Raw genomic sequence first — 18,095 nt, 5'->3', positions numbered from 1 at the left:
GGATGTCTTTTGTCTTCTCCTCTCTATGGATGCCCTGTTGTTCTATCCTCTCTCTAGATTCTCTTCTTTCCTCTCGTTTCTCAGAATGTCCTTCTTTTCCTTCTCTCTCTGGATGATCTTCTGTTTGCTCATCTCTCTGGATGCCCTTGTGTCCTCTCCTCTCCCTGGATGATCTTCTGTCTTCTACTTTCTCTGGAGTACCTCTTGTCCTCTACTCTCTATGGATGCCCTTCTGTTCCCTCCTCAGTCCAGATGCCATTCTGTCTTCTCTCTCTGGATCCCCTTTTGTTTAAACCTCTATATGGATGCCTTTCTGTCTTCTCTCTCTGGATGCCCTTCAGTTCTTTCGTCTCTCTGGATGCCCTTCTGTTCGCTCCTCTCTCTGGATGCCCTTCTACCTTCCCCTCTCTCTGGATTCCCTTCTGATCTCTACACTCTCCCGATGCTCTTCTGTCCAGTCATCTCTCTGGATGCCCTTCTGTCTTCTCCTCTCTCTGGATGCCCTTCTGTTTTCACCTATCTATGGATGCCCTTCTGTCTTCTCCTCTCTCTACATGCCTTTCTGACCTCTCATCTCTCTGGATGCCCTTCTGTGTTCTCCTTTCTCTGGATGCCCTTCTGTTCTCTTCTCTCTCTTGATGCCCTTCTGTCCTCTCCTCTCTCAGGATGCCCTTCTGCTCTTTGCTCTGTCTGGATGCCCTTCTGTTCTTTTCTCTTTCCAAATGCCATACTGTCCTCTCCTCTCTCTGGATGCCCTTCTGTTTCCTCCTTTCTCCAGGTGCTATTCTGTTCTATCCTCTCTCTGGATGTTTTTCTGTCTTCTCCTCTCTCTATGCTGTTCTGTCCTCTCCTCTCTCTAGATGCTCTTCTGTTCTCTCCTCGCTCTGGATGCCCTTCTCTCCTCTCCTGTCTCTCGATGCCCTTCTGTCTTCTCCTCTCTCTGGATGCCCTTTTGTCCTCTCCAGTCTCTGTATGCACTACTGTCTTCTCCTTTCTCTGGAGGACCTTCTGTTGTCTCCTCTTTCTGGATGCCCTTTTGATCTCTACTCTATCTGGATGCCGCTTTGTCTGATCGTCTCTTTGGAGGCCCTTCTGTTCTTTCCTCTCTCTGGATGCCCTTCTGTCAGCTTCTCTCTCTGGAAGTCCTGTCTTCCCCTCTCTCTGGATGCCCTTTTGATTTCTCCTCTCTCCAGAAGCTCTTTTGTCTACTCCTCTCTCTGGATGCCCTTCTGTTTTTATGTCTCTATGTATGCCCTTCGGTCTTCTCCTCTGTCTACATGCTCTTCTGTTCTCTCCTCTCTCTAGATTCCACCTTTCCTCTCATCTCTCTGGATGCCCTTCCATGCTCTTCTCTCTAGGGCTGCTCTTCTGTTCTCTCATATATCTGGATGCCTTGTGTCCTCTCTTCTCTCTGGATGTTCTTCTGTCCTCTCTTCTCTCTGGATTCCCTTCTGTCTTCTCCTCTTTCTAGGTCTCCTTCTGTTCTCTCCTCTCTCTAGATTCCCTTCTGTCGTCTCATCTCTCTGAATGCCATTCTGTTCTCTTCTCTCTGGATGATCTTCTGTTCTCTCATCTCGCTGGATGCCCTTCTGTCCTCTTCTCTCAGTTGATGATCTTCTGTTCTCTCATCTCTCTAATTGGCCATGTGTACTCTCCTCTCTCTGGATGCTCTTCTGTTTTCTCATCTCTCTTGATGCACTCGTGTCCTCTCTTCTCTCTGGATGTTCTCCTGTCCTATCTTTCTATATATGCCCTTCTGTTTTCTCCTCTCTCTGGATCCCCTTTTGTTCTCTCCTATATGTGGATGCCATTCTGTATTCTCCTCTCTATGGATGCCCTTCTGGTCTCTCCTTTCTCTGGATGACCTTCGATCTTCTCCTATCTCTGGATGCCCTTCTGTACTCTCATCTCTCCAGAATTTCTTCTGTCCTCTCATCTCTCTGGATGCCCTTGAGTCCTCTCCTCTCTCTGAATAACCATCTGTCCTATCCTCTCTCTGTATGCCCTTCTGTCTTCTCCTCTCTCTGGATGCCCTTGTGTTCTCTCCTCTCTCTGGATGCCCTTTTGTATTCTCCTCTCTCCGGATGCCCTTCTGTCCTCTTTTCTCTAGATATCCTTCAGTCTTCTGCTCGGTCTGGATGCCCTTCTGTTCTATCCTCTTTCTGGATTCTCTTCTGTTCTCTCTTCTCTCTGGATGCCCTTGTGTTCTCTCTTCTCTTTTGATGCCCTTCTGTCCTCTCTTCTCTCTGTATGCCCTTCTGTCTTCTCCTTTCTCTGGATGCCCTTCTGTTTTCTCCTCTCTCTTGATTCCCTTCTGTCCTCTCCTTTCTCTGGATATTTTTCTGTTGTCTCCTCTCTCTTGATGCCCTTCTGTTCTCTCCTCTCTCTGGATGCCCTTCTGTCCCCTCCTCTCTCTGGATGCCCTTCTGTTTTCTCCTCTGTCTGGATGCCCTTCTGTTCTCTTCTCTTTCCGGATGCCCTTATGTCCTCTCTTCTCTCTGGATGCCCTTATGTTTTCTCCTCACTCCAAATGCCCTTCCATTCTCTTCTCTCTTTGGATTCCCTTCTGTCTTCTCCTCTCTCTGGATGGCCTTCTGTTTTTTCCTCTCCCTGGATTCCCTTATGTCTTCTTCTCTCTCTGGGTTCCCTTATGTCTTCTTCTCTCTCTGGATGCCCTTCTGTTCTCTCCTCTATCTGGATGCCCTTCTGTTCTCTCCTCTCTGTGCATCCCCTTCTGTCCTCTCCTGTCTGGATGCCCTTCTGTCCTTCTCCTTTTTCTAGATGCCCGTATGTTCTCTCCTCTCTTTGGATGCCCTTTTGTCCTCTCCTCTCTCTGGATGCCCTTGTGTCTTCTCCTCTCTCTGTATGCCCTTCTGTTTTCTCTTCTATCCGGAACCCTTCTGTTTCCTCCTCTCTACAGATGTCCTACTGTATTATCATCTCTATGTATGTATTTCTGTCTTCTCCTCTCTCTGTATTCCATTCTGTCCTCTCCTATCTCTGGATGCTCTTCTGTTCTCGCATTTTCTTGATGCCCTTGTGTCCTCTCTTCTCTCTGGATGTTTTTCTGTCCTCTCTTCTCTCTAGATCCCTTCTATCTTCTCCTCTCTCCTGATGCCCTTCTATTATCTCCTCTCAGTCAATGCCCTTATGTATTCTACTCTCTCTGGATGCCCTTCTGGTCTCTCCTGTCTCTGAATGCCTTTCTGTCTTCTTCTCTCTCTGGATGCCCTTCTGTTGTTTTTTTTCTCTGGGTGCCCTTCTATACTTGCCTCTCTCTTGATGCCCTTCTGTCCTATCATCTTTCTGGATTTCCTTCTGTCCTCTCATCTGTCTGGATGCCCTTCTGTTCTCTTCTCTTTCTGGATTATCTTCTGTTCTCTCATCTCTATAGATGCCCTTGTGTCCTCTCCTCTCTCTGGATGCCCTTCTGTCTTCTCCTTTCTCTGGATGCCCTTCTGTTTTCTCCTCTCTCTTGATGCCCTTCTGTCCTCTCCTCTCTCTGGATATTTTTCTGTTCTCTCCTCTCTCTTCATGCCCTTCTCTTCTCTCCTCTATCTGGATGCCCTTCTGTCCTCTCCTCTCTCTGGATGCCATCTGTTCTCTCCTCTGTCTGGGTGCCCTTCTGTTCTCTTCTCTTTCCGGATGCCCTCATGTACTCTTCTCTCTCTAGATGCCCTTATGTTTTCTCCTCTCTCAGAATGCCCTTCTGTTCTCTCCTCTCTCTGGATTCCCTTCCATTTTCTCCTCTCTCTGGATGCCTTTCTTTTCTCTCCTCTTTCTAGATGCCCTTCTGTTCTCTACTCTCTCTGGATGCCCTTCTGTCCTCTACCCTCTCTGTATGCCCTTCTGTCTTCTCCTCTCTCTGGATGCCTTTTCTGTTCTCTCCTCTCTTTGTATTTCCTTCTGTCTTCTCCTCTCTCTGGATGTCCTTCTGCTCTCGCCTCTGTCTGAATGCCCTTCTGTCTTCTCCTCTCCCTGGATTAACTTCTGTTATCTCTTCCCTCTGAAGGCCCTTCTGTTCTCTTGTCTCTCTGGATGCCCTTTGTCCTGTCCTCTCTCTCTGGATGCCCTTCTGACTTCTCTGCTCTCTGGATGCCCTTCTGTCCTCTTCTTTCTCTGGATAACCTTATGTCTTCTCCTCTCTCTGGATGCCCTTCTGTCCTCTCCTCTCTCTGGATGATCTTCTGTTCTCTACTCTCTCTAGATTCCCATCTGTTTTCACTTTTATCTAGATGCCCTTCTGTCTTCTCCTGTCCTGGATAGCCATTTTTCTCATTTCTGTGAATGCCCTTCTGTCCTCAGCTATCTCTAGATGCCCTTCTGTCCTCTCCTCTCTATGGATGCCCTTCTGTTCTCTTCTCTCCCTGGATGCCCTTCTGTATTCTCCTCTCTCTGGATGCCTGTCTGTCCTCTTCTCCATCTGAATGCCTTCTGTCTTCTCCTCTTTCTGGATGCCCTTCTGTCCTCTTCTCTCTCTGGATGTCCTTCAGTCTTCTGCTCTCTCTGGATGCCCTTCTGTCCTATCATCTTTCTGGATTTCCTTCTGTCCTCTCATTTGTCTGGATGCCCTTCTGTTCTCTTCTCTCTCTGGATTATCTTCTGTTCTCTCATCTCTATAGATGCCCTTGTGTCCTCTCCTCTCTCTGGATGCCCTTCTGTCTTCTTTCTCTGGATCCCCTTCTGTTTCATCCTCTCTCCGGGTGCCCTTCTGTTCCATCCTCTCTCTGGATGTTTTTCTGTCTTCTCCTCCCTGTATGCTGTTCTGTCCTCTCTTCTCTCTAGATGCTCTTCTGTTCTCTCCTCTCTCTGGATGCCCTTCTGTCTTCTCCTCTCTCCAGATGCCCTTCTGTCCTCTCCAATCTCTGTATGCACTACTGTCTTCTCCTTTCTCTGGAGGACCTTCTGTTGTCTCCTCTTTCTGGATGCCCTTTTGATCTCTACTCTATCTAGATGCCCTTCTGTCTTCTCCTCTCTATGGATGCCCTTCTGTCTTCTCATATCTTTGGAGGCCCTTCTGTTCTTTCCTCTCTCTGGATGCCCTTCTGTCTGCTTCTCTCTCTGGAAGTCCTTCTGTCTTCCCCTCTCTCTGGATGCCCTTTTGATCTCTCCTCTCTCCGGATGCTCTTCTGTCTTCTCCTCTTTCTGGATGCCCTTCTGTTTTCACCTCTCTATGTGTGTCCTTCGGTCTTTCTTCTGTCTACATGCTCTTTTGTTCTCTCCTCTCTCTAGATTCCACCTTTCCTCTCATCTCTCTGGATGCCCTTCTGTTCTTTTCTCTCTATGGATGCTCTTCTGTTCTCTCATCTACATGGATGCCCTTGTGTCCTCTCTTCTCTCTAGATTCCCTTCTGTTCTCTCCTCTCTCTAGATTCTCTTCTGTCCTCTCATCTCTCTGCATGCCCTTCTGTTCTCTTCTATGGTTGATCTTCTGTTCTCTCATCTCGCTGGATGCCCTTCTGTCCTCTTCTCTCGGTTGATGATCTTCTGTTCTCTCATCTCTTTAATTGGCCATGTGTCCTCTCCTTTCTCTGGATGCTCTTCTGTTCTCTCATCACTCTTGATGCCCTTGTGTCCTCTCTTCTCTCTGGATGTTCTGTCCTCTCTTCTCTCTATATGTCCTTCTGTTTTGTCCTCTCTCTGGATCCCCTTCCGTTCTCTCCTCTCTGTGCATGCCACTCTTATTCTCCTCTCTCTGGATGCCCTTCTGGTCTCTCCTTTCTCTGGATGACCTTCGGTCTTCTATCTCTGGATGCCCTTCTGTACTCTTGTCTCTCCACATTTTCTTCTGTCCTCTCATCTCTCCGGATGCCCTTGAGTCCTCTCCTCTCTCTGGATACCCTTCTGTCCTCTCTTCTCTCTGTATGCCCTTGTGTCTTTTCCTTTCTATGGAGGCCCTTCTGTCTTCTCTTCTCTCTGAATGACCTTCTGTTCTATTCTCTCTATGGATTCTCTCCTTTTCTCTCATCCACTTTCGGGATGCCCTTCTGTTCTTTCCTCACTCTGTATGACATTCTGTCCTCTTCTCTCTCTGCATGCCCTTCTTTCTTCTCTACTCTCTGGATGCCCTTCTGTTCTCTCCTCTCTCTGCATGCCCTTCTGTGTGATCCTTTCACTGGATTCCCTTCTGTCCTCTCCACTCACAGGATACACTTCTGTTCTCTCCATTTACTGCATGCCCTTCTGTCCTCTCCTCTCTCTGGATGCCTTCTGTTTTCTTTTCTCTGTGGATGCCCTTCTGTTCTTCCCTCTCTCTGGATTCCTTTTTTGTCTTCTCCTCTCTCTGGATGCCCTTCTGTACTCTCATCTCTCTTGATGCCTTTCTGTCCTCTATTCTCTCTGGATTCCCTTTGTTCTCTCATATCTCCGGAAGACCTTTTGTCCTGTCCTCTATCTGGATGCCATTCTGTCTTCTCCTCCTTCTGGATGCCCTTCTTTTTTCTCCTCTCTCCCAATGCCCTTCTGTTCTCACCTCTCTACTGATGCCCTTCAGTCTTCTCTGCTTTCTGGATGCCCTTCTATTCTCTTCTCTCTCTTGATGCCCTTCTGTCCTCTCTTCTCTCTGGATGCCCATCTGTCATCTTATCCATCTGGATGCCTCTCTCTTTTCTTTCCAAATGGACTTCTGTTCTCTACTCTTGCTGGATGCCCTTCTGTATTCTGCTATCTCTGGATGCCCTACAATCCTTTTTTCACTCTGGATACTCTTCTGTCTTCTCCTCTCTCTGGATGCCCTTCTCTTCTCTCCTTTCTCTGGATGCCCTTTTGACCTCTCCTCTCTCTGGATGCCCTTCTGTCTTCACTTCTCTCTGGATGCCCTTCTGTTCTCTCCTCTCTCTGAATTTTTTTTTGTCTTCTCCTCTCTTTGGATGACCTTCTGTCATCTCCTCTCTCTGGATACCCTTCTGTCTTTTCCTCTTTCTGATGCCCTTCTGTTCTCTCCTTTCTTCCAATGCCCTTCTGTCTTCTCCTCTCTCTGGATTCCCTACAATTCTCTCCTCACTCTTGATTCCCTTCTGTCTTTTCCTCTCTCTGGATGCCTTTCTATTCTCTCCTCTCACTGGATGCCCTTATGTCCTCTCCTCTCTCTGGATGACCTTCTGTCTTTTCTTCTCTCCAGATGCCCTTCTGTCCTCTCCTCTCTCTAGATGCCCTTCTGTTCTCTTCTCTCTCTGGATGCCCTTCTGATCTATTCTCTTTCTGGAAGCCCTTCTTCCTCTCCTCTCAATGTCTTCTCCTCTCTCTTGATGCCCTTCTGTCCTCTGGTCTTTGAGATGCCGTTATGTCTTATTCTGTCTCCGGATACCCTCTGTCCTATCCTCTCTCTGGATGCCCTTCTGTTCTCTCCTAAGTCAGGATGCCCTTCTGTATTCTCCTCTATCTGGATGCCCTTCTGTTCTCTCATATCTTTGGATGCCTTTCTGTTCTCTCCTCTTTCTATATTCACTCTGTTTTCTCATCTCTTTGGATGCCCTTCTATACTCTCCTCTCTCTGAATGCCCTTCTGTCCTCTCCTCTCTCTGGATAACCTTCTGTTCTCTCCTCTCTCTGAATGCCCTTCTGTCCTCTCCTCTCTCTGGATAACCTTCTGTTCTCTCCTCTCTCTGGATCCCCTTCTCTTCTCTCCTCTCCCTGGATGTCCTTCTGTCCTCTCCTCTCTCTTAATGCCCTTCTGTCTTCTCCTATCTCCAAATGACCTTCGGTTCTCTCCTCTCTCTGTATTCCCTTCTTTCTACTCCTCTCTCTGGATGCTATCCTATTCTCTCCTCTCTCTGGATGCCCTTCTGTCTTCTCTTTCTGAATGCTTTTCTGGTTTCTACTCTCTCCTGATGCCCTTCTGTCTTCTCCTTTCTCTGCATGCCCTTCTTTTCTCTCCTCTCTTTATGCCCTTCTGTCCTCTCCTCTCTCTGGATACCCTTCTGTTCTCTCCTCTCTCCGGATGCCTTTCTGTTCTCTTCTCTCTCCTGATTCTCTTCTGTCCTCTCCACTCTCTGGATATCCTTCTGTCTTCTCCTCTCACAAATGCCCATCTGTTTTTTCTGTAGAGCGAAAAATTGTAAAGGCCATTTTATGAAATATGTGTAGATTTCTCACCTTACAAAATCTTATTTTCTCGAGAGTACCTGAGCAGGAAAAATGTAGACATTCCTCAAGCCTCTCCCACCCATAGATGGGAAAGAGTCAAGGCAGGAAGACATTCCTGATTACAGATAAAGATGCTATCACCTAGGTGGGGCTATATCCCTATAGCTGCAAAAAGTAAAGATAATAATCTGAAATGGCAGGATAGGTTACAATGACATGGTAAAAATCACACTTTTTAGAAGAATGCATGGCGATTTCCACATGACACTAATTTTAGGGTGAGTACCTCTGAATTGTTCCACTGTTTTCATGTTTTGTATCCTTGACAACCCCTCACCCCCTTCCCACTCCCCTGGTTTGTGGTTTTTCCCATTAAAACCCTCCAAGGTCTGGCTGTGTGGGTCATACCTTGACTCCAGCAAGAGTACCTGGTCAGACTCTGGCTGCCAGCTCTTTCCCTACTAAACCTCTGCTGATTACATCCAGATATGGTTTTTTGTGATTTTTGGGTGGTCACGATTTCCTGAGGCTTAAGGAAGTGTCTCCGGAATTTGGAGTTCTTCATTTGGGGGCTCGTCCGGGATGTGTGACCACTCTAATCCAGAAAACCACACTTGGAGGTGAAGGGACACCTTGGTTCTCTGTCTGGTTGTTGTGTGACCTTTTGTCTAAATTGCCTGGTTTTTCCTGTGCTGGATTGTCTAAATCATCTTATTTCCAGTGTGCTGTTTTGTCTAGGTTTGTCTAAGTTGTTTGGCTTCTAAGTTGTTGGTACCCGCCTGTCTGAATTATTTGGTTTCTGAAAAGTGCACTTTTGGTTTGGTTTGGCAGTTGTCTTCGCCTTGGTAAAAGGAAGGAGCGACCAGCAGATGTGCTAAGGAGGGTCGATGCTGCCACAACCTGGGAGACGTCCTAGGTGATGGGGCACCCCAGGGACACCTGGTTGGTGCCCGTCTGGAGACTGGGGAGGAGATGTTGGTCCTTTTAGAGGAAAGGGCACAAGAGACCTCCCAGCCATCCGTCTTTCTGAACTGGTGTTGGCTTTCACATTTGAGACGGATTCTTGTTAGTCTTTGTGTGTGCTTCTTTTGTCTGTGTTTTATGTTATTTGTTGCAATGAGGCAGACTCAGTCTCTGGTAACTCCCTTAAACCTGATATTAAATCATTGGGCAGAAGTGAAGGACAGAGCGCATGAGCTATCATTTAACATCAAGAAGGGACCATGGCAGACTTTCTGTACCACAAAATGGCCTACTTTGATGTGGGATGGCCACCTGAGGGAACTTTTGATCTGTCTACTATCTTTGCCATTAAGGCTATTATTTTCCAGGAAGGAGGGACCGAGGTCGCATCCCAATCAACAGCCATACATCGTGGTTTGGCAGGACCTTGACAAAAACCCCACTCTTTGGGTGAAACCATGGATAAAAGAGAAGCCAGTCTCCCGAGCCCTGGCTCTCAGTACAGGGTCCAAACCAAAACAAAAAACAGCCCTAGAAACCAAACCTTTGGCTCTGCTTATGGTTAATCCCAAGATTGAGGAGCCACCTGAGTGGCCAAACCCGCTGCCATCCCCCTACCACTGACCACCTTCACCACAGGCTCCCCCGGTACTGGCTCCGAGCCCAGAACCTCGGGGAGCAAGTGAAGGAAGACCAGCGGCCGGCACTTAGAGTCAGAGAGGTCTAAACCCTGAAGTACCACATTCCACTGTTTCTTTGCCTTTCCGAGCTATGGGTCCGGCCCCCACTGAGCCAAATACAGTGCAGTTCCTACAATATTGGCCTTTTTCTTTCTCTGATCTATATAACTGGAAAAGTAACTATCCTCTTTTTTCAGAAAATCCCGCATCCCTGACTTGGCTGGTGGAGTCTGTGATGTACTCACACCAGCCCACCTGAGATGATTGCCAGCAGCTCCTCCAAACACTCTTCACGACAGAGGAGAGAGAGAGAATTTACCTAGAGGCCTGGAAAAATATTCGGAATGCAGCGGGTCAACTCTTGCAGACTCCAGCAGAGATTGATGAAGCCTTTCCCCTCAACCGACCCCAATGGGACCATAACTCAGCCGCAGGTAGCAAGCGACTGTCCATCTACCACAGGGCTCTTTTGGCGGGCCTCCGGGGGCAGCGAGACGCCCCACCAATTTGGCCAAGGTAAGAGAGGTTATGCAGGGACCCATGGAAGCCCCTTAAGTCTTCTTAGAGCGCCTCATGGAGGCATATCATAGATACATTCCCTTCGAACCCACCTCGGAGGGACAGAAGGCTTCCGTTATTATGTCCTTCATTAGACAGTCTGCTCCAGATATTAGGAAGAAGTTACAACGCATTGAAGGATTACAGGATTATACAATTAGGGATGTGATTTAAGAGGCAGAGGATTTAAGAGGGAGACTGAAGAAGAAAAGGCAGAGAGAGAGAAGAAAGAAAGGAGTAAGGAAGAAGATAAAAGACAGAGAAGGCAGGAAAAGAATTTGACTAGGATTCTGGCCGCAGTTGTAGATGAGGTCAGGCGCCAGGGAACTAGAGGAACTAGACAGGTAGGGAACCTGGGCGAATACCGGAGGCAGGAGCCAAGGAGACCCAGAAGAGCTAGCCACACCCTAGACAAAGACCAGTGTGCCTATTGCAAGGAAAAAGGTCATTGGGCCAGAGAGTGTCCTAATAAGAAGGGACCCAAGGTTATGGCTCTTGATGAAAATGAAGACTATTGGGGTCGAGGCTTGGCCCACCTCCCTGAGCCTAGGGTAACCCTGAGAGTGGAGGGGATCCCCATGGATTTTCTTGTTGACACAGGAGCTGAGTATTCAGTGTTCAAGAAAACCCTGGGGAAGTTGAAAAATAAACAAACCATAGTCATTGGAGTGACTGGGCAAAACTCGTATCCCTGGACCACCTCAAGAACTGTGGACCTGGGAAGGGGGCAGGTGTCTCACTCCTTCCTGGTAATACCCGAATGCCCTACCCCATTGTTAGGCAGAGACCTTTTAACCAAGTTAAAGGCACAGATAAGTTTCACCTCCCAGGGGCCGGCTGTAAAATGGGGCTCAAACACATCCCTGGTGTTAACCCTCTCCCTAAAAACAGAAGATGAATATAGACTATTTCAATCTGGTGATCAGAAGCACGCTTCATCAGAATTAGAGATGGGACCTTGGTCCCGGTTCACTGAAGCATGGGCAGAGACTGGGGGTATGGGTATGGCCAAGAATGTACCCCTGATAGTCATTGAGCTCAAGGCCGGAGCTACTCCCATGGGGTTAAACAGTATCCAATGAGCAAAGAAGCCAGGATGGGAATACGTCCCCATATTGAGAGACTACTACAACAAGGGATTCTAGTCCCCTGCAAGTCCCCATGGAATACACCCCTGTTGCCGGTAAAGTAACCAGGCACTGGTGACTACCGACCCATTCAGGATCTCCAAGAAGTTAACAAATGGATACTAGATATTCACCCCACAGTGCAGAACCCCTATAACTTGTTCAGTTCTCTGCCCCTGGACAGGACTTGGTACTCAGTTTTAGACCTCAAAGATGTGTTCTTCTCCCTGAGACTTCATCCCCAGAGTCAACCTATGTTCACCTTCGAGTGGAGAGACCTGGAGAATGGCAGAGCAGGACAATTGACCTGGACGAGGCTGCTCCAAGTATTCAAAAACTCTACCACCCTGGTTGATGAAGTGCTCCACCAAGACCTAGCCCCTTTCAGGGCTAACAATCCTCAGGTGACTCTTTTAATTTACGTAGATGACCTTCTGATTGCCGCTGAGAATGCTCGAGACTGTGAGAGAGGTACAGGACACCTCCTGACTGAGCTGGGTAAGTTGGGTTATTGTGCATCTATGAAAAAGGCCCAGCTGTGCAGGACCAAGGTGACCTACCTGGGCTACACCTTGAAAGATGGACAGCCGTGGAAGCCTGAAAGCAGACTGTTACGCAGATCCTGACCCCAATCACCCCTCGTCAAGTAAGAGAATTTTTTGCGACAGCTGGCTTCTGCAGACTGTAGATCCCAGGTTTTGCCACCCTGGCACCACCATTATACTCCTTGACTAAAGAACAAGGGGAGTTTGTCTGGACAGAGAAACATCAAAAAGCCTTTGATGCTTTAAAAAAGGCTCTGCTGGAAGCCCCAGCCTTGGCCTTACCAGACTTGACCAAGCCTTTCACCCTCTATATAGATGAGAGGAAGGGGGTCGCTAGGGGAGTCTCGACTCAGACTCTGAGACCATGGAAGCACCCAGTGGCATAACTCTTGAAGAAGCTAGACACGGTAGCCAGTGGTTGGCCTGCCTGTCTAAGGGCCATAGTAGCTATGGCTCTACTAGTGAGAGATGCTGATAAACTAACCTTGGGCCAAAAACTGTCAATAGTGGCCCCACATGCTTTGGAGAACATAGTCAGACAACCTCCCGATCCCTGGATGACAAATGCCAGAATGGCACATTACCAGAGTCTCCTCTTGACTGAGCATATCACCTTCGCCCCACCGGCCATCCTAAACCCTGCCACCCTGCTTCCCGAGGTTGACACCTCTGTGATCCACCAGTGTGAAGAAATACTGTCTGAAGAAATATCCAGCAGACCAAACTTGACTGATAAGCCCTGCCCAGGGGTGAAGACCAGGTTCACTGATGGGAGCAGCTTCGTGGTTGAGGGTAAGTGAAAATCGGGGGCAGCAGTGGTAGATGGGAAAAAGACATTGTGTGCCTCAGCTCTGCCAGAAGGAACCTCAGCACAGAAAACAGAACTAGTGGCTCTAACACAAGCCCTAAAACTGGCAGAGGGACAACAAGTAAATATCTATACTGACAGCAGATATGTGTTTGCTACTGCTCATATACACAGTGCTATCTACCGACAGAGAGGGTTATTAACCTCAGCAGTAAAGACATTAAAAATAAAGAAGACATTTTAAACCTTTTAGAGGCAATCCACCTTCCAAAAAAGGTGGCTATAATCCATTGTCCTGGCCATCAGAAAGGAACTGACTTTGTTGCTAAAGGAAATCAGATGGCTGACATTGAAGCAAAGAAGGCTGCTCAGGGACCCATGATGTTAGCCGTCAAACTCAGGCTCAAGGTCCCTGACTTTATTAAACTGCCATGGGCTAAGCCAGTGCCCCTATCCAAGGAAGAAAGCCTACATTATCTATCTGGGCTTCATCAGTAGACCCACCTGGGACGCGAAAAGATGATGGAGATAGTGGCCCAGTCTTGGTATAAGATTCCAAAGCTGAAGAAACTAGCTCACAAGCTAGTACGAGAGTGTAAAGCATGCACTTTCACAAACGCCAGTCACCACCAAGAGGTAAAAGGAACCAAGCTGCGGGGAGACCAATCTGGTTCATATTGGGAGGTTGATTTCACTGAAGTAAGAACAGCCAGATATGGTAACAAATATCTCCTAATGTTTATACACACTTTCTCAGGATGGGTTGAGACATTTCCCACCAAAAAGGAAACTGCTACTGTGGTGGCCAAGAAGATACTGGAAGAGATTCTACCCAGGTTTGGAGTACCGATGGTAATTGGGTCAGAAAATGGGCTAATTTTTGTCACCCAGGTAAGTCAGGGATTGGCCAGACAATTGGGGTTTGATTGGAAATTACATTGTTCTTACCGACCCCAGAGTTCAGGACAGGTAGAGAGGATGAATAGAACCATTAAGGAGGCCCTGACTAAATTGTCCATTGAAACTGGTGGAAGTGATTGGACAGCCTTGCTCCCTCTTGCCCTATTCTGGGTTGGTTCAAAATACATCCGGAGTCCTGGGACTTACTCCTTTTGAGATTCTTTATGGATCCCCACTTCCCATCTATGAGACCCTTGAGAGTGTAGCATGCTCTGATGATGGCTATATTCCTCCCCTGCCTGTTCTAGCATGACTAAAGTCCTTTTAAACTGTAAAGAAAGAGATCTGGGGAGCTTTCAAGAACTCTTATGCTCCAAAAGAAGATCCAGTGCCGCACCAGTTTGAGGTTAGAGATGCCATACTGGTGAGAAAACATCAGACAGGCAACCTTGAGCCACGGTGGAAGGGCCTGTACCTGGTCCTGTTGACCACCACTACAGCAGTGAAAGTGGACAGCATAGCCTCGTGGATCTACACTTCCCACGTGAAAAGAGCACCTCCAGACTCTCAGCAAGATGAATGAGCCTTGGAGCAGACTGATAACCCTCTTAATCTGCGCCTGTGTCATAAATGCTGCTCTGACTAAGAAACCCAATCCCCATACCCCACAACAACTCATCTGACAAATTGAGGACCCAATTACTGGCACCGTTATAAACAGCACCCAACAGGTCGCCCCTCTGGGAACATGGTGGCCTGCCCGATACTTCTGTCTCCATCAGATCAACCCTGCGAGTAGGAGTTTCCCCCCCAAAATTAGTGCGCAGCTATGGGTTTTACAGTTGTCCTGAATCTGATAAGGATACACATTGTGGGGGACCCCAAGTCTTCCTCTGTGGGAAGTGGAGCTGTGTCACCTCAAATAATGGAGATTGGAAGTGTCTTCTCCTCTCTCCCGATGCCCTTCATTTCTCTAATGTCTCCCGAAGCCCTTCTGTATTCTCCTCTCTCTGTATGCCCTACAATTCTCTCTTTACTCTGGATACCTTTCTGTCTTCTCTTCTCTCTGGATGCCCTTCTGTTCACTCCTCTTACTGGATGCCCTTCTGTTCGCTCCTCTCTCCCGATGCCCTTCTGTCTTCTCCTCTCTCTGGATGCCCTACAATTCTCTCTTCACTCTGGATACCCTTCTGTCTTCTCCTCTCTCTGGATGCCCTTCTGTTCACTCGTCTCACTAGATGCCCTTCTGTCCTATCCTGTCTCTGGGTGCCCTTCTGTCTTCTCCTTTCTCTGGATGCCCTTCTGTTCGCTCCTCTCTCTTGATGCCCTTCTGTCCTCTCCTCTCTCTGGATGCCCTTCTGTTCTCTCATCTCTCTTGATGCCCTGCTTTCCTCTCCTCTATCTGGATTCCCTTTTTGTATTCTACTCTCTTTGGATGCCCTTCTCTTCTCTCCTCTCTCTAGATGCCCTTCTGTCCTCTATACTCTCTGGATGCCCTTCTGTTCTCTCATCTCTCCTGATGCCCTTCTGTCTTCTCCTCTCTCTTGATGCCCTACTATTCTCTCTTCACTCTGGATACCCTTCTGTACTATCCTCTCTCTGGATGCCCTTTTGTCTTCTCCATTCTCTGGATGCCCTTCTGTTCTCTCCAATCTCTTGATGCTCTTCTGTCCTCTGCTCTCTCTGTATACCCTTCTGTTCTCTCCCCTCTCTGGATGCCCTTCTGTTCTCTCCTCTCTCTGGATGCCCTTGTGTCTTCTCCTCTCTCTGGATGTCCTTCTGTGCTCTCCTCTCTCCGGATGCCCTTCTCTCCTCTCCTCTTTCTGGGTTCTCTTCTGTTCGCTTATCTCTGGATGACCTTCTGTTCTCCCTTCTCTCCAGATGCCCTTCTGTTCTCTCCTCTCACTGTATGACATTCTGTACTCTTCTCTCTATGGATGCACTTCTGTCTTCTCCACTCATTGGATGCCCTTCTGTTCTCTCCTCTGTCTGGATGCCCTTCTGTGTTCTCCTCTCTTTGGATACCCTTCTGTTCCTTCCTGTCTCTAGATGCCCTTCTGTCCTCTTCTCTCTCTGCTAGACCTTCTGTCTTCTCCTCACTCTGGATGCCTTTCTGTCCTCTTCTCTCTCTGGATGCTTTTCAGTCCTCTCCTCTCTCTGGATTCCCTTCTGTTCCCTCGTCTCTCTGGGTGCCCTTCTGGCCTCTTCTCTCTCTGGATACCCTTCTATCCTCTCCTTTCTCTGGATGCCCTTCTGTTTTCTGCCCTATCACGATGACAATTTGTTCTCTCCTCTCTCTGAATGCCATTCTGTACTCTCCTCTCTCTGGAGGCCCTTCTGTTCTCTCCTCTCTCTGGATGCCCTTCTGTTCTCTCCTCTTTCTGGATGCCCTTCAGTTCTCAACTCTCTCTGGATGCCCTTCTGTCCTCTCCTCTTTCTGGATGCCCTTCTGCTCTCTTCTCTCTCTGGATGTCAACCTGTCCTCTCCTCTCTCTGTATGCCCTTCTGTCTTCGCCTCTCTTTGGATCGCCTTCTGATCTCTAATCTCTCTGAATGCCCTTCTGTCTTCTCCTCTCACTGGATTCACTTCTGTTTTCTCCTCTCTCTGGATGCCCTTCTGTTCCCTCCTCTCTTCGGATGCCCTTCTGTTCTCTATTCCCTCTGAATACTCTTCTATTCTCTTCTCTCTCCAGATGCCCTTCTGTCCTCTCCTCTCTCTCTGGATGCTCTTCTGTCTTCTCCACTCTCTGGAAGTCCTTCTGTCCTATCCTTTCTCTGGATGACCTTCTGTCTTCTCCTCTCTCTTGATGTCCTTCTCTCCTCTCGTCTCTCTGTATGATCTTCTGTTCTCTACTCTCTCTAGATTCCTCTCTGTTCTCTCCTCTATCAAGATGCCCTTCTGTCTTCTCCTCCCTCTGGATAGCCTTCTGTTTTCTTTTCTGTGGATGCCCTTCTGTTCTCTCCTATCTCTGGATGCCCTTCTGCTCTCTCCTCTCTCTGGATGCCATTTTGTCCTCTCCTCTCTATGGATGCCCTTCTGTCTTCTCCTATCTCACGATTCCCTTCTGTCTTCTCCTCTTTCTGCATGCCCTTCTATTCTCTCCTCTCTCTGGATACCGTTTTGTTCTTTCCTCTTTCTGGGTTCTCTTCTGTTCTCTTCTCTATGGATGACCATCTGTTTTTTCTTCTCTCCGGATGCCCTTCTCTCCTCTTTTATCTGTGGATGCCCTTCTGTCTTCTCATATCTCGGGATGCCCTTCTGTTCTCTCATCTCTATGTATGACATTCTGTCCTCTTCTCTCACTGGATGCCCTTCTGTCTTCTCCAATCTCAGGATGCCCTTCTGTTCTCTCCTCTCTCTGGATGCCTTTCTGTGTTCGCCTCTCTCCAGATGCCTTTCTCTCCTCTTCTCTCTCTGGATGGCCTTCAGTACTTTCCTCTCTCTGGATACCCTTCAATCCTCTTCTGTCTCTGGATTTTCTTCTGTCTTCTCCTCTCTGTGAATGCCCTTCTAGTCTCTACTCTCTCTGGATGCCCTTCTTCTTCTCCTTTCTCTGATGCCCTTCTGTCTTCTCCACTCTCTGGATGCCCTTCTGTTCTCTCCTCACACTGGATGCTCTTCTGTGTTCTCCTCTCTCTGGATGAGTTTCTGTTCTCTACGCTCTCTGACTGCCCTACTGTCCTTTCCTCTCTCTGGAAGCCCTTCTGTCTTCTCCTTTCTCCAGATGCCTTTCTGTTCTCTTCTCTCTCTGGATGCCCTTAAGTCCTCTTCTCTCTCTGGATTCCCTTCTGTCTTCTACTCTCTGTGAATGCCCTTCTAGTCTCTCCTCTCACTGGATGCCCTATTTCCACTCCTCTCTCTGGATGCCCTTCTGTTCTCTCCTTTCTCTGGCTGCCCTTCTGTCCTCTTGTCTCTCTGGAAAACCTTCTGTCTTCTCCTCTCTCTGGATGCCTTTCTTTCCTTCTTTCTTTGCATGCCCTTCAGTCTTATCCTCTCTATGGATGCCTTTCTGGTCTCTCTTCCCTATGGATGCCCTTTTGTTCTCTTCTCACTCCAGATGGTCTTCTGTCCTCTCCTCTATCCGAATGCCCTTCTGTTCTCTCCGCTCTCTGGATTCCCTTCTGTCTTCTCCTCTCTCTGATTGCCTTTCTAGTCTCTCCTCTCTCTGGATGCCCTTCTGTTCTCTCCTCTCTCTGGATGCCCTTCTCTATTATCCTCTCTCTGGATGCCCTTTTCTTCTCTCCTCTCTCTAGATGCCTTTCTGTCCTCTATTCTCTCTGGATGCCCTTCTGTTTTCCCATCTCTCTGGAGGCCCTTCTGGCCTCTCCTTTCAATGGATGCCCTTCTGTCCTTTCCTCTATCTGGATGCACTTTGGTCTTCTCCTCTCTCCCGATGAACTTCATTTCTCTCCTCTCTCCCGATGCCCT

The sequence above is a fragment of the Arvicanthis niloticus genome, chromosome 2 (genome assembly GCF_011762505.2).
Source record: "Arvicanthis niloticus isolate mArvNil1 chromosome 2, mArvNil1.pat.X, whole genome shotgun sequence".
NCBI lineage: Eukaryota > Metazoa > Chordata > Mammalia > Rodentia > Muridae > Arvicanthis > Arvicanthis niloticus.
This window is presented reverse-complemented; position numbering follows the sequence as displayed.